The sequence below is a fragment of the Parambassis ranga genome, unplaced genomic scaffold (genome assembly GCF_900634625.1).
Source record: "Parambassis ranga unplaced genomic scaffold, fParRan2.1 scaffold_31_arrow_ctg1, whole genome shotgun sequence".
NCBI lineage: Eukaryota > Metazoa > Chordata > Actinopteri > Ambassidae > Parambassis > Parambassis ranga.
The window spans coordinates 407,035-421,658 of NW_021144801.1; the positions used below are offsets into that span (position 1 = coordinate 407,035).

A 14,624-nucleotide genomic window follows, 5' to 3' on the forward strand; every position below is an offset into this window, starting at 1 on the left:
CTCCTCCGTTATCAGTTGTCAGGTTTCTTCTGTTTCTCTCTGCTCCTCCTACAACAAAACGCCAACAGGCAGAATGACCGTTTGATATAATAATGATAATATTGCTCCTCACGTGAACTATACTTTATATATTACTACAGGTTTCATAGTTTTTTTATATTATTTATTTTATATGTTTTTTTTCATACTTCTTGATTCCACTTAGTATTTCGTGAGAATTACTTACTCTGATTACTCTCTCCCTCTCGCTCTCTCTCTCTCCCTTTCCCTCTCTCCCGCTCTCTCTCTCTCTCTCTCCCTCTTGCTCTCTCCTCTCTCTCTCCCTCCCTCTCTCTCCCTCTCTCTCCCTTCCTCTCGCTTTCTCTCTCCCTCTCCCTCTCTCTCTCTCCCTCTTGCTCTCTCTTCTCTCTCTCCCTCTCTCTCTCTCCCTCTTGCTCTCTCCTCTCTCTCTCCCCCTCTCTCTCTCCCTCTTGCTCTCTCCTCTCTCTCTCCCTCCCTCTCTCTCCCTCTCCTCTCTCTCTCCCCCTCTCTCTCTCTCTCTCTCTCCTCTCCCTCTCTCTCCCCCCTCTCTCTCTCCCTCGCTCTCTCTTCCCCCCCTCTCTCTCTCTCCCTCTCTCTCCTCCCTCTCCCCCCCCTCTCTCTCTCCCTCTCTCTCCCTCCCTCCCTCCCTCCCTCTCTCTCTCTCCCTCTCCAGCCTCATCTCCTCTGTTATCAGTTGTCAGGTTTCTTCTGTTTCTCTCTGCTCCTCCTACAACAAAACGCCAACAGGCAGAATGACCGTTTGATATAATAATGATAATATTGCTCCTCACGTGAACTATACTTTATATATTACTACAGGTTTCATAGTTTTTTTATATTATTTATTTTATATGTTTTTTTTCATACTTCTTGATTCCACTTAGTATTTCGTGAGAATTACTTACTCTGATTACTCTTATTACTTACTCTATATTGGCCACTACTTTACTTTGACAGCAAGGGAGAATATTTTTTCCAACTGACTAGTAATTCAAAAGTAACATTTTCACAAAAATATTCTAGAAAGATAAATCACCTGTTAAATCAATCAAAAGACGATGTGGAAAAATTCTATATTTCTGCTGTAGACTGAACACAAGTCGAGTACCTTAGTCCTGACAAGTCTTTCCCAGTGTCCCTGCTGCTGTTTGACTAGTTTGAGAACGGGGTCGTTGGACTTCATTTCCCAGCAGCACTGTTCAGCAACAATATTCTGGTAAAGCTCCAGGTCGGCTCTGTACTGACGACCATTCACTCTGCCACTGCAGAACAAAAAGAGGGCATCAACACACTCCAAGTTTCCTCCATACCAACATTAATATTCTACATTGTTTCATGATCATCTCTCAAACTCTATAATCTTCCCCTATATCCCTCCTCATTCTTTGTCAGGGTGAACCAATAAACCACTATAATTCCTTGGAAGCTTCCCACAGGTGAGCAACCACAAGGAATCATGTATACTGACAGTGAAGAAATGCACCAACAACCAAGTTACATATTTGCTGCTGATAGAAGGTCTTAGGAATCAGGTGGGCAAGCTTTATTCTACTGTTATGTAATGTATACAATGAAAATCTGACACAAATGAGGGCGGGTATATTGAGTCTGTGCAAACAAAGAAGTTTGTTCCCTGACAGACCAGATATTGTACGACGTCTCGTACCTTTTTGTTGAGTCGTCTCTTCTGTTAGTGCTGATGACCTGCTGTCTGTAGCTTTCATCTGCCCCTTCAAGTACACCTGTACACATGATTTATGGAGTGTCTCAGCTCATTCATAGTAGCCTATATAAAACATCTTTCTGTGTGCTAGTTTACACCATCTCTTGCCTCTTAGTGTCAATCTGCGATGTTTAGTAAACTGTGGATCTGTATAGAAGTTACAAAAATGCTTTTACCATTTCCAGAGGGGTTTAAAGAGGCAGCCAGGCTAATCACTGGATACACGTCTATCGCATCCCTCTACCTGTGTATGATAGCCAGCGTTCAATTACACATTTGTGACAGTGTGTATGTGACAACAACAACATCAAAATGGATATAAACCTTAAGTGGCTACAGAGCAGAATGAAAGGTATTACAGGAGCACACCCCCCCCCCCCCCCCCGACACACACACACACACACACACACACACACACACAGGCGTGCACACACATGTGAGCGTACTGCACCGGAGGAATGAGAGCGCGCATTGAAAACTGTGTCAAGCGACGCGCTGTCTGTTGGACAGGTCTCAGCAGCCTATAGCCATGCTGGTATGTTGACGGTGTGTTTTCAGGTGCTGTCTGTGCGCATGTAGCAGTGCTCCGTCAGAATATAGTCCCAGAATGGATCAAACTAGGAGACTGCCGCGTGTTAATCAGCATTTCCATTTGTGCTCGCTGTGAATACGCAGGTCACATGAAGTACTTGGAGTTTCTTTCTTTCTTTTTAATCAGGATGCTGGTTGAATGGAACACATGTTCTCAGTAGCTGCCCTCACTGTAAACAAGCTGCACACGCCTGACTCCTGACATGTGTCTGTGTGAGGAGCCAGTGAACAACTTCTTTTCATGTTAAAGCAGCTGTTTTATTTAATATTATATTCACAATAGATTTTGTTATTCTAGCCTACATAAATGTCATTGTCTGTCCCTTTTCCCCTCCCCTCCTGAGCTCTGTCACATACTCAACACCAACGATGGTAAATAATATGAGTAGATGTGAGGCAAACAGATATTTTGAACATGTAAAAATTCAGGGCTCACTGCAGATTTCCAGTCGGGTTACAGAGACGCTCCTTGACACGGACATGTGCGGGTTTGCACCACTGTTCACTCACATACAGCACAATCCCTCCTCTCTTCTTCTTACCGCTGCCAGTCACATCTCTGTCCACCCGTATGGTCACAAAGCCGGGGGCAGCAACGGAGGTTTCCGGGATGATGACATTGTAGGGTGTGTTTGATGACATCACATAATGCCTTCATGTCAGAGTTGTAACCTCAAAAAGTGTCCTTGCTGTGGTGTTCAAAAACAATCCTTCAGTCCAGGTGTCTCGATGTAAACTCCTGAATAAACTGAGTTGTTCTCAGCTAACCAACGTGCTGCAGCTGATCAATGAACACAGCTGCACTGCTTCCTGAACCAAACTGGGCCAGCTCTCCTCCTGCAGCTGCTTTTTTCAGTCTGAATGCACTTCTTTCTGAACAAAACAACATTCTGTTAGTCTAGGGTTATCATTTTCTTGTTTTCCGACGAAATGACAGGTGTGTTAAACTTTGCCAGGGCCGGTTAGCTGAGTTGGTTAGAGCGTGTATGGGCCATTCTGTGGTTTATGCTGAGAAACAGTGTGACTTTAGTATGAACACACCTTACGCAAGCAGGGACATGCTTGGAAGAGTGACTTTCACCCAGACCCACCTCCACCACATATAAACCATTTTTCCCACCAAACAGTTAGAACTGATGAAGCTGCTTGGAGGAGCAGAGAAACGTCTTCAAGAAAAACTTGAAAAAGAAAAAAGAAAAAAAGTCCAGATGCTCTCTATGAACATGACCTGGATGACATGTAAACATACAGTGTGCTCTTTGTAATCTGTATTCTGGCTCTAAAACAAGTGCCCCTTGTGAGGGTTGAAATCACAATCTTCAGATGATGAGACTGACTCGCTGCCTACTGCACTAACGAGGCTCAGAAAGAGCTGAAACATGGTCTTATCTCTTTTTCTTTTTTACCAATGTGCCAATGTGAATTAAAAAATGATTAAAATTATATACACTATTATTTATTTAATAGTTGTGATTGAGATATATATTTTGTTTTCTTCAACATGTTTCTAATGCAGCTACAGCATCTCTTCTCTCATCTTCCTCACCTCTCTTCCTCTGCCTCAGTGTCTCCTCTCTTTCTAAAGCTGAGCTCCAGCTGACAGACTCTTCATTCTGTCTGTTACAGTTTAGCTGTATGCAGATCTCATCCTGGCAGACAATGGTCCACTATAGCAGGATAATAACAATACATTTTAAATGGGCGTTCGTCATGTAACCATGTTCTATAACTCCTTAAAACCAGCTGACTGCTGTCAGTCAGAGTGACTCAGCCTTCATGGATGAACCTCACAGGTCAGATAACACTGTCCTCAGACCTGCTGTTCAGTCTGTTATGATGCTACGAGCACGTCACGCCCCCTCCCTGAACATGACCGGCTCGTTATCGTCACTCATTCAGGTCAACAGCAAATTAGCAAAACCCACATAGTAGCAACAAATCCTGCTCCTCCGCTGCATGTTCACCTGAACTGCGGATTCTGCTGTTCAGCAGCGAAACGTCTTTAAACCCTGTCTGTCTGTTTGTGTGAGGCTGCAGTGAGAGGGCTGTATGAGTTCTGCACACACGCTTCAAATTAAGATTAAGACTTTTCAATACTTTAAGGGCCTTCATTTTCCCACAGTTGATTCATCAACTTTTAATACTGTTTAAGACCCCGCGGACACCCTGACCTCAAATGTCACTTTGTATAACAACTTGGTGCAGTGAAACTGAAAGTGTAATGTATTTTATTGTGTCAGCCTGAAACCATTCAACCATGTGTGGTCGAACGAGACTACACTAGTGTGCATGTGCATGGAGATCCAAATCCCAAACAATCCATGAACCAATAACACGCACCGCAATTCATTTTATTCACCACTAGATGTCCTACTCGAGCACTGTGTCAGAGAGTGATAAGAGAAGATAAGATAAGATAAAACAGTGGAGACTGCGACCTGAACGCAGCGCCTTGGACCGCTCGGCCATCCTGACATGAAAAGCGTGCTGTCCACAACAAGTTTGGAAAAGCTCAAGGATGAACACTTAATAAACAATCTGAAATCTTCACTGACACTGATGTGGACAGACTGAGAGTGTGTCTGTCTATGCTATCTCAACAAGTCTTGAGCCAGAGATGAGATTTTTCATCTGGTCACCACATGATGAATCATTCTGACTATTGTAGTACCTTGAGATCTGCCTTCCCCAGGTGTTTTGTCCTTAAGGTGAAGCAGTCTCTGCCTCAGGGTGAAACTGGGTTTGAAATGTGCTGGGACGTTTTATCCTTTGCCTCCTCATTGCACACCAGTTGCTCTCGGTCCAGCAATTTTAAAATGACAGTTTTTGGAAGTGTCAGATGGACTGTGCCAGGGTTTGGTCCTCAGACATGGAGGGGCATAAAGTGACCTTGGAGATGAAAAGAACCGTTGTTGGCAGGATTCGAACCTGCGCAGGGAAACCCCAATGGATTTCAAGTCCATCGCCTTAACCACTCGGCCACAACAACTAGGAAAAGGTAACAATGAAGAGTCTGATGACCCAGGTTGGTTCTGTCCATGAGTGCATGGTCTTGTCCAGGTTGTCCTGTCCAGTTTGGTGTTGGTGCTCCTTTACTTGTTTCCATTTCATTCGAAGGTAAATCTGCGCCGCCCAGAGTCTGACAGACAGCTATCACAGAAAGTTAAGTCAAAGTCAAAATTCCAGAATGAAAAGCAGAAATCTAGAACAAGTGGCAGCATTCCAGTATAGACATCAGTATTCCAGAATGATAGGCAGAATTCCCTGCTCTCACTAATTTTAATTAATTAATTGCTGCTCTCACTGACACTTCTATCAGCAGTATTACTACACAGCTGGCTGCATGGCAGTGAATGACATGCTGATTACAACACAAGTCCACTGTGATGGTTCACTTAGACAGGCACTGAAATGTTCTTCTTTGTGGAGCCTCTTCCAAACCATGATCTGACAACTATTAAACATCCAAGACATGAACAATAAAAATCAACCTTTCATTCATGTTAGGCTGAAAACACATCAGAAGAGTCTTCGTCACTTTGTGAGATCAGTGAGGAAGAGTATGTTCCTCAAACAGAAAGTGAGACTTCAGTAGATGTCAGACAGCACAAGAGAAGCAGAAAGACTGATGTGAAGCATCAAGGTATCATGCTGAAGGTTAGTTCATACTTTTAGACCTTCCTCACTTTGTGAGGCCTCAAACAGTCTTTTTGCTGCTAAATATTGTATTAGACAAATGGAAAAGAATCACTGTTGTGCTAATATCACAGATGGATAGCATCTCCATCACAGTCTAATATAATGTTGTGGTCCAGGTGCTCCTAAAGCTGTCAGAAGATGCCATGTTTCAGTGTCTCCTTGAAGCCTGTGTAGATGAATGTATGGAGAGCAGCAGCAGCTTTGTTGTGACTCACAGCTCTCAGTCCTTGTAAATGATTGGAATGCATGTAGTGCTGTTTATTTCCACATTGTCCGGTTTAGCTGTCCAGGAGACTTACAGGCACACGGGTCAAATGAACAGTAACACTTTGGATTTGTGGGATCAACAACTCAAACTGCAGCAAACACACAAACAATGTCTCATTGTAGTAAGTTAGTCAATCAGCTACAAGCTGAATGTCTGCCCTGACCTGGACACATAAAACTTCTGTCTATGCACACAATTTACAGCCATAATCCCAGTGAGGACAGTTGTGTGTCTTTCCACTCTCATTGTTGTACAGTAAGACGCATGAGCTCAGGACATTTTCAGCAGTACATTTGCTCTGTTCTAGTTCACCATTTTGTCTGGCTCTCTGCTTATGTTCTGCTTTGATTCCAAATACAAACATCCAAACATTTGCAATGTATATGCTGCACTAATCTCAAACATTCTGTTCAGAAATAAACAAATGCATCTTCATTTCACAGTCACACATGTAACCAACTTAACCTCATAACTTCATATAAGCGTACTTACTCTCTGGTTATGAGTCTAGCTTTAAGGTAACACAGACAACATGGAATTAGCGTCTGTTAGCAACATGCTATTACGTGTTTCTCTCACTTTGTGAACACTCGTAAACCATAAACAAATCTAACAACACTGTCTGCAGTCACTTAAGATACTAACGGAACAGATCTGATCACTGACAAGTGAGCTGAATAACACTGATGACCTGGTTACCATGGTAACTGTCAGTGGCTGGATATATGAGGCAGCAAGAGAACATTTGTGTGTCTAACATGGACTGAGTGTCATGGTCTGGGTACTTCCTGGTTGTTGTTGTTGGTCTTTTTCTCCTTCTTTGTGTGTGAGTGAAGGGGTGAATGTTTACTGCTGTATTAGCTGCAGTACATATTCATGAAAGGATCTGATTCTTCAGCATTGAGCTGTGTGAGTGCTGCTATCAGGAAATCAGAGTTAAACAGTGAGAGCAGAAATCCCCCAGAGGGCTGGACCTGACTGCTGTCCTGATAAAGACATGAGCAGAGACATGAGGAGGACTGTCTGGAGGACACACAGAGTGGACATGGGTCACAGAGAGCTGCTGCTGTTTGTGTCTCTGCAGCATGGGCAGCTGCTCCTGCTCCACTCGTCACCGGCTGATTGTTCACACCTGTGATCAGTCATCAGCCAATCCTGCTGCAGCTTCCATCTAGTATATGTGTCCAATGGAAGCTGAGCAACATGTCAGCTACACACATAGAAACACTACACATAGTTTGTCATATAAATAACATGGATTGAATCATGTTGTACAGTCAATGGAAACAAAAAGCACTGAGAGTGGTGCTGGTAGTGCAGCAGTGGATGGAGGCTGAAGTGCTGCCACCTAGTGTCAATATTTGGTATTAACTCTGACTACATATTCCACCTTTAACTCTCTGCCATATATACTGTGCCATGTGTGAAGTGATAATAAAATGTGAATGTGAATTTATTGTAAAGAACTTTACTTAATATCCCTGTTATAAGTGAGCAGTGTGGGGGCCTGTTCTGTCTGGGGCCTGTTCTTTGCTGTCACTCAGGGGGCCTGTTCTGTCTTTGTTTCTATGGTGACCCCACAGGCTGCAGCAAAACACCACTACAGGTGCTGGTCATATAATTAGAATATCATCAGAAGGTTGATTTATTTCAGTAATTCCATTCAAAAAGTGAAAGCTGTATAATGCAAACATTCATTCCACACAGACTGAAATATTTCAAGTGTTTATTTCTTTTAATTTTGATGGTTATAACGACAACCAATGAAAACCCACATTCAGTATCTAGGAAATATGTGAAAAGGTTCAATATTGAAGACACCTGGAGCCACTCTAACCAGATAATGAACTCAAAACACCTGCAAAGGCCTTTAAATGGTCTCAGTCTAGTTCTGTAGGCTGCACAACCAGGAAGACTGCTGACTTGACAGTTGCCCAAAAGACGACCATTGACACCTTGCACAAGGAGGGCAAGACACAAAGAGGCTGGCTGTTCACAGAGCTCTGTCCAAGCACATTAACAGAGAGGGAAGGGGAGTACAAGCAAGAGGGAGTACAAAGTGTTCTGCCCAAACAGGGACTTGAACCCTGGACCCTCAGATTAAAAGTCTGATGCTTCCAATACTTCACTAGTACACTTCATGTAGTGCAGTGAGTCCTGATTGACTTGCAATTGACCCTTTATACAAGGGGGATTAGCTCAAATGGTAGAGCGCTCGCTTAGCATGCGAGAGGTAGCGGGAACGATGCCCGCATCCTCCAGCCTGCATTTTAGGAGGGAGGAAACAACAGTCAGCATCATCGTCCATAAAAACAGAGTGAGACAGAGAGTTTATGATCAGTGCTCCCCCTGCTGGTTAGGACATATGATGACATTTAAATGTACCAGTCAAAAGTCACTCAGTGGTTTGTCTTTGTTCAGACACATTCGAGTAGGGGTGAGAAGCCGTTTTTGTTTATTCGTTTTCTCCTGTTTTTTGTTAGGAAGTCAGGGAAGTGACCTGTATTTTTGTTTGAATCTATTTTCTTTTGTTCAGGAAGGACAGGAGCTGAGAACCTTATTTGTTTTGTTTGTTATTTTGGCATTGCTCACCCTGAAGGTTTCTGTTGTCTCGGTTCGTTTATAAATAAATTTATATAAATTCCATTCGTCGTTGATATCTTTCATATATACCTTGGGAATTGGAACAGGAGGGAAGAGTCACTTTATGCTACAACTAGGTTTCCCCTAGGCCGGTTGTAACATTGTGAATGTGAGTCTTAAAGTTTGGTTAGAATTCAATATCTGTCTTGTGTCTACCTGAGCAGTTGGTCCTCCAGGCCAGACTCAGTCGCAGTGAAATTGATGATTGTAACTTTAATACATTTCTGGAAAACAGAAAAAAATGTACATGCCAAAAGACACATTTTACATTAATCGAAGCCAGGATCACACACACTACAATTCTAATGAAACACTCATTAATTTATGAAGATTTAACTGTCATGTCACTCTGCATCATCAGTGCCTTTGTTTTTTCTGTCTAACAAAAACGCTCCTCAGACTTATTCGGCCGTTACAGTCACCATGCAACCCCTGGTTTGAATAAACACTGGAGTAAACCCTTGCATTCACAGGGTCCTTCTGCTCTCCTGGCTGGTGTTGAACAAAAGGGCATTGCACACAGGTGTAGCTGGCAGGTGATTTAATGTCTGCAGAAACATGGTTTGATGGCAGGCGTTCATTATACTGCCCAATATGTAGCTTCAATGGCAGAAGGATTCACAAAGGTTCTTGTGTGCGATACTGTTTTTATTCCAAACGTGTGCTTCTTGGAAAGCACATAAATACCTATTATAGTTGATAGCCGTTTGGGATTTTGTGAGCAAAGGTTTGTTGAATGTGAATTCCAAGACTCCATAGTGACCTAACTGTCTCTGGTGCACACTTGCTGATGCCAAGTGTATTACCTACAGCATTCACGGAAACATGATCAGACATGGAAACACAATAAAGAAGCAGTGAAAATATCTTAATTTAGTGCACATTTGCAATGCTGAACGAGCTGGTTGGTGTCCTTTCTACTGTATGAAGGGAAGCTTGGTATTGTTGCGTTAGGTATGCTGGGGCGGAGGCCAGTCTGTGACTTTGTCTCTGACTGTGTCTGAAAGGAGGTTCTATTTTCATAGAATACATATGTCCTCTGAATTAATTTACGCCACCTGATCCTGTGGGTCGATCATAAGAGGCCAGCGACGGTCTTTGGTTACCAGGATTGCATTCTCTGTAGATACAGTGTCACAGGGCAACCCTTCAGTGTTCCACTGGAGGATGTCATATGGATCACTCAGAAAGTCGATCAGGCTGAAGGGGGAACTGATGGGTATGTTTAGCTTCTGACACTGCTTAATCCACTGGGGAACAAGAGTAAACAGGGTATATGGTATTAGCTGTTACTGCTTTTTCACAATATGTTTCTAAAAAAAAACTCTAGACCAGGCTCACATTGGCCATACCAGCTGCACACTTTATCACAGAGGCCCTAAAGGTTTTAAACCATCCCATCACACTGTACCTACCAGCTGTCTATGGTGGGAAGTGAAGGCTCCATAGTAGGCAATGCAGGCAGCTGCAATGCATACATTTCCCACAACACTGTTGATGTCCTGCTCAAGATTTGCAACATTTTTTTCCCAGCGTATCTGCTGTCCCCCAGAGCAGAAGTCAGTTTCCCTGCTCTGTCCAGTCGAGCCTGTGTCAGAGCCATTTTGTAGGTCCTTCATCTGATCCTCCACCTCCTTAAGTTGTTGTTGCTTTTCCCTTAGTGTTTTCTTGGTTGTATCCAGCTCTGCCTGCGTAGGTAAGGGTAGCGGGAGAAGAGTATGCAGACCAGTCACACAGAGCGGTGCATGGCAGATGAATAGCCAAAGTGACAAAGGAACAGACAGCAGACTGTGAAGAAATATTGCAAATGTGCATGTGTATCAGTAATAATAAACTGCACTCTTTATGACTGACCTGTGCTTTAACCACGTTTTCTCTTTCTTTGGAGTAAAGATCCATAGCTATGACCCACATGCACAACGACCCGCAAGCTTTGGACGCCTTCTCCACCTAAAAGCAGCACATGATAAAGTATTACACCCAGCACACTGAAACAAACTGTGTCAAATTCCATCTATTTTTTCAGAATATATATCATTAAATCTACATAGCCTACAGTACAGTGGATAAAGGATATAAATTACATTGCCATTCCAATACTGACATTATGACATTTACTACAAAACTGCCCAAGTGTCTGAACTCTAATCTTTTTTACTTTAAGTAAAAGAAAAGATAAGAGAAGTTCTGTTGATAGATCCGATAGATCATGTCCGAATGTTGGACATGAAATTCAAACAGACCTTCTCAGGTAGGAACTCAGAGTTGTTGATGTATTTTTGCAGCTTCAGCAGGATCTGAGGTTTGCTATTATCCTTGTCATAGTCTGTCAGACGCCTAAGGAAATTGAAATCTCCCAGTAATTGCTTGGCAGAGCTCCAGTCTGGTCTGTAAAAAATAAAGCAATATTAGTGAGAAACTCTGGAAAAAATGGGGAGGTCAAAAACGGTCAATTCCCCTTGTTTCTTCTGATCCCCTCCCGAGTTGGTTTGTGAGGAAGGAGCGGATAAATTCTGGTCTCAAGATTACAATTTATTGAACAATGAGGCAGATTCTGAGTCGCAGAGCTCTGGGTTATTGGCCACAAAGAACCAAACAAGAACAACACAAGAACAGGACAACCAACAAAAACAAACAACCACACAGCAACAACGAGCAACACAACAACAACTGGACATGGAATTCACACATTGATATACCCCATGGGCGTTCCTGCCTGCCGGCCCACAGGGGCATCTACTATCCCCCCTGCAGACCCTGGGTCATACAGCGAATAGACTATTAGTGTTTATTCCCTAATAAGGTAAAGCTCCAATTCCTCAAATCTCATAGGTTGTGAGTCCGATCTAGGAATGACCATAACATGGGGCACTCAGGAGAAAAACACATTCCTTTAGAATCTGGCTTTTATCAGGTCAGAGGTGCTGCTGTCCTTAGTCTGAATTTATGACCATCTCGTACCAACCGGAGCTCCAGAGAGCAGAAAAACAACTGATCTCATCTGCCACAGCCTGAACTGCAGAAAACAAAGTTATATGACACACTATGAAATTACTTCTTAATACATTCAGTATCCTCAAATTACTTTGATTTTCTATAAAACTTCCTAACACATAAACACTTATGAAAATCACATTATTAAGTGATAAACACATTTAAACATGAATACTTCATGTTAGGGGCACACTCCTATATATCTGAACACACACTGCAGAATCAATTCTTTCACCCTACACTAGACAGGCTGATTTCACACAAGTGTGGCCAGATCAACCTGTCTCTGGCAACAGATTAAGTACCACAGGCTTTTAAACTGCTGTGATCTCCAACCTCACCTTTATTTCTAAGATATTTCAAAGGGTGGCTGCAAGTCAGTCCACCTACAGCACCGGTCTGAAGTGTTCCTGGATTAAACAATAATCTGTTAAATATCACAGACCAGAGTGAAATCAAGTCCTTTTGAGGCAGAAATATGCCCCTGGACTCACTGTGGGGCCACAGTCCCTTTTTGATGAAAACACCAGTTTTTGAGGTTTATTATTTTAAAGGGGTCTTCATGGTATAAATGTGCTGGCTGCATCATAAGTTCTTGTTATTTAATGATAGTTAATTATAACTTCCTGGACCTGCAGACTCTTTGTCTTCATATGGGCTGAATGAAGGGAGACTAGCACAGATTTGACATGTGTGACTTCCACATGCTTTCCTACCATGAATGGAACAAGTCAAGCAGCACATGATGTGTTTGTGTAACACTGGAGATGTTAGCTGTACATGTGCAGAACAAAGACATGACCCACAGCAGACCATCATGTCCTTCTGATCAGTTTATTGAGTCTGTTTGTGTCCACTGCTTTCAGTCTGCTGCCCCAGTACACAACAGCAAACAAAATGGCACTGGCAACCACAGACTCATCAGCAGCAAGTTAGGTGATATTCAGGCCTAAAAAAATCCTTCAAACTTGGCACACATGTATAAGGCTGTATGTATATTGTACTGTATGTACATGTATATTCCCGCGATTGAGTCCTGTGAATTTGGTGCCTGTGTGTCAAAGTATTGCTGAGAAATTGCTGGAAATACGGTAAATCAGGTTTGGCTTTTCCACATTCAAGCCTGTGCCATTCAGACACAGAATGGCCAAACCTCCAAAATTGGCTCAGAACATTAACTCTGGGCCCTGGACATGTGTGCCACTCAGTTAGCTACTTAGCTTTAGCAAGTGGCTAATGAGCAACCTAGTCAAATATCAGCCTGACATTCCTAGAAGAAGAGAATGTTTCTTCATTGGAAGGAGGCCTGAGGTGTGTCACAGAATTGCTGAGTTAGTGCTGGAAATCATGTTTGGATCCCTACAGGGTCTCTGTAGGACCCAGAGGACAGAGAGTCCCACAGTGCAGACAGGCCCCCCTCTCAAAGGGGACAGGCAGGACATCTGGCCGGGGGAGAGGGAGGGGCCAGGTGGAGGGAAAGACAGTGCAGCAGCTCATTCTGCTGCAGACAGAGGGAGAGAGCAGACCACTCTGAGAGAGCTCCAGCAACTGTAAGTTAAGCTAGTTTCTTCTTCATGCTAATAGCTTAGCATAGATCCCTGTGCAGGTCAAAACAGCTCATATCACCAGTGTTGATGCATGTACTTTTATACAGCTTCAGTGATTTGATTCTGCAGGATCTGTAGCTGTAAAATTACAGCTGAAAAACTTTTCTGTAGCAGAAAAAGTCAAAGGATTCAATCTAGGCCACCTGCATTGCTGCATTAATTTCAGATTGCAACCTTTCTCCCAGTTTTTCTTTGACGTCAACAGGCATCAAGTAGAACCAGAGCTATATGATATATTATGCGGAATGAATCTTGAACCCCTTTTTCTTTCAGATGACAAAGCCTAAGCAGATGCTTACATGTCCTGTATGTGGTGGGACCTTCTGGTATTACTCCACACTGAAAAAATGGAAACACTGGGTCTTTGAATCTACAGAAACAATACTAGTATATCCAACACAAATCATTCATATTTCCTCTGTTAACATAACACACAAGTAATCTCCATGTATTTGCACACATTGTTAAATGTGCTAGATTCTCTTGTGTTGACTGAAAGTGACTCAATTAAATAAGAAACGTGATGCATTTAAGTTTCCTCCCACCCGGAAATGGAATGTATTCAAAAACTGCGCCTGAAACAAAACAGCCGTTATTGGGTAATAAAAAAAGAAGAAGCCCTAATTTCAGCAGCAGCAACAGAGGAAGCCTTTCTGTCAAGCGGGAAGATTCAGCAGTCTCCTGTGGCTCTATCAAAGACCTAATTAGTGAAACAGTAAGTTTATTAACATTGACAATGATATACGCAACATTTGAACTAAGGCCCAAGCTGTTTTTTTACATGCATTTTTTATTTCTCTTTGCTATTTGGGCTAATTGGAACCTAATTAGAATAAAAACTAAGCATCATCTTTTGATATGATGTACTTTTAGAGAAAAATGATGTCCACATATGTGGACTCTGGTTCCGAACTTCCATAAAAAACGATAAAGTCACCTTTGTGCAATAGAGTGAAACTCTTTATTTTACCTTGAATACTGCAGGGTTTTTCCTGACTGCTTTGCATGTATTAATAATCACAATCAGAATCGTGTTTATTGCCATGTAAGTGAAGGGGATTCACATTACTAGGAATTT

At 42.6% G+C, this 14,624-nt stretch overlaps 1 non-coding gene across 1 annotated transcript; it reads right to left on the reverse strand.

Annotated features, from left to right (window-relative positions):
- Nucleotides 1-5,242: 5,242 nt before the first annotated feature.
- On the reverse strand, nt 5,243-5,324 carry trnas-uga (transfer RNA serine (anticodon UGA)). Its single transcript has one exon. It is a non-coding gene; the product is annotated as a tRNA-Ser (tRNA).
- Between the last annotated feature and the right edge of the window lie 9,300 nt (nt 5,325-14,624).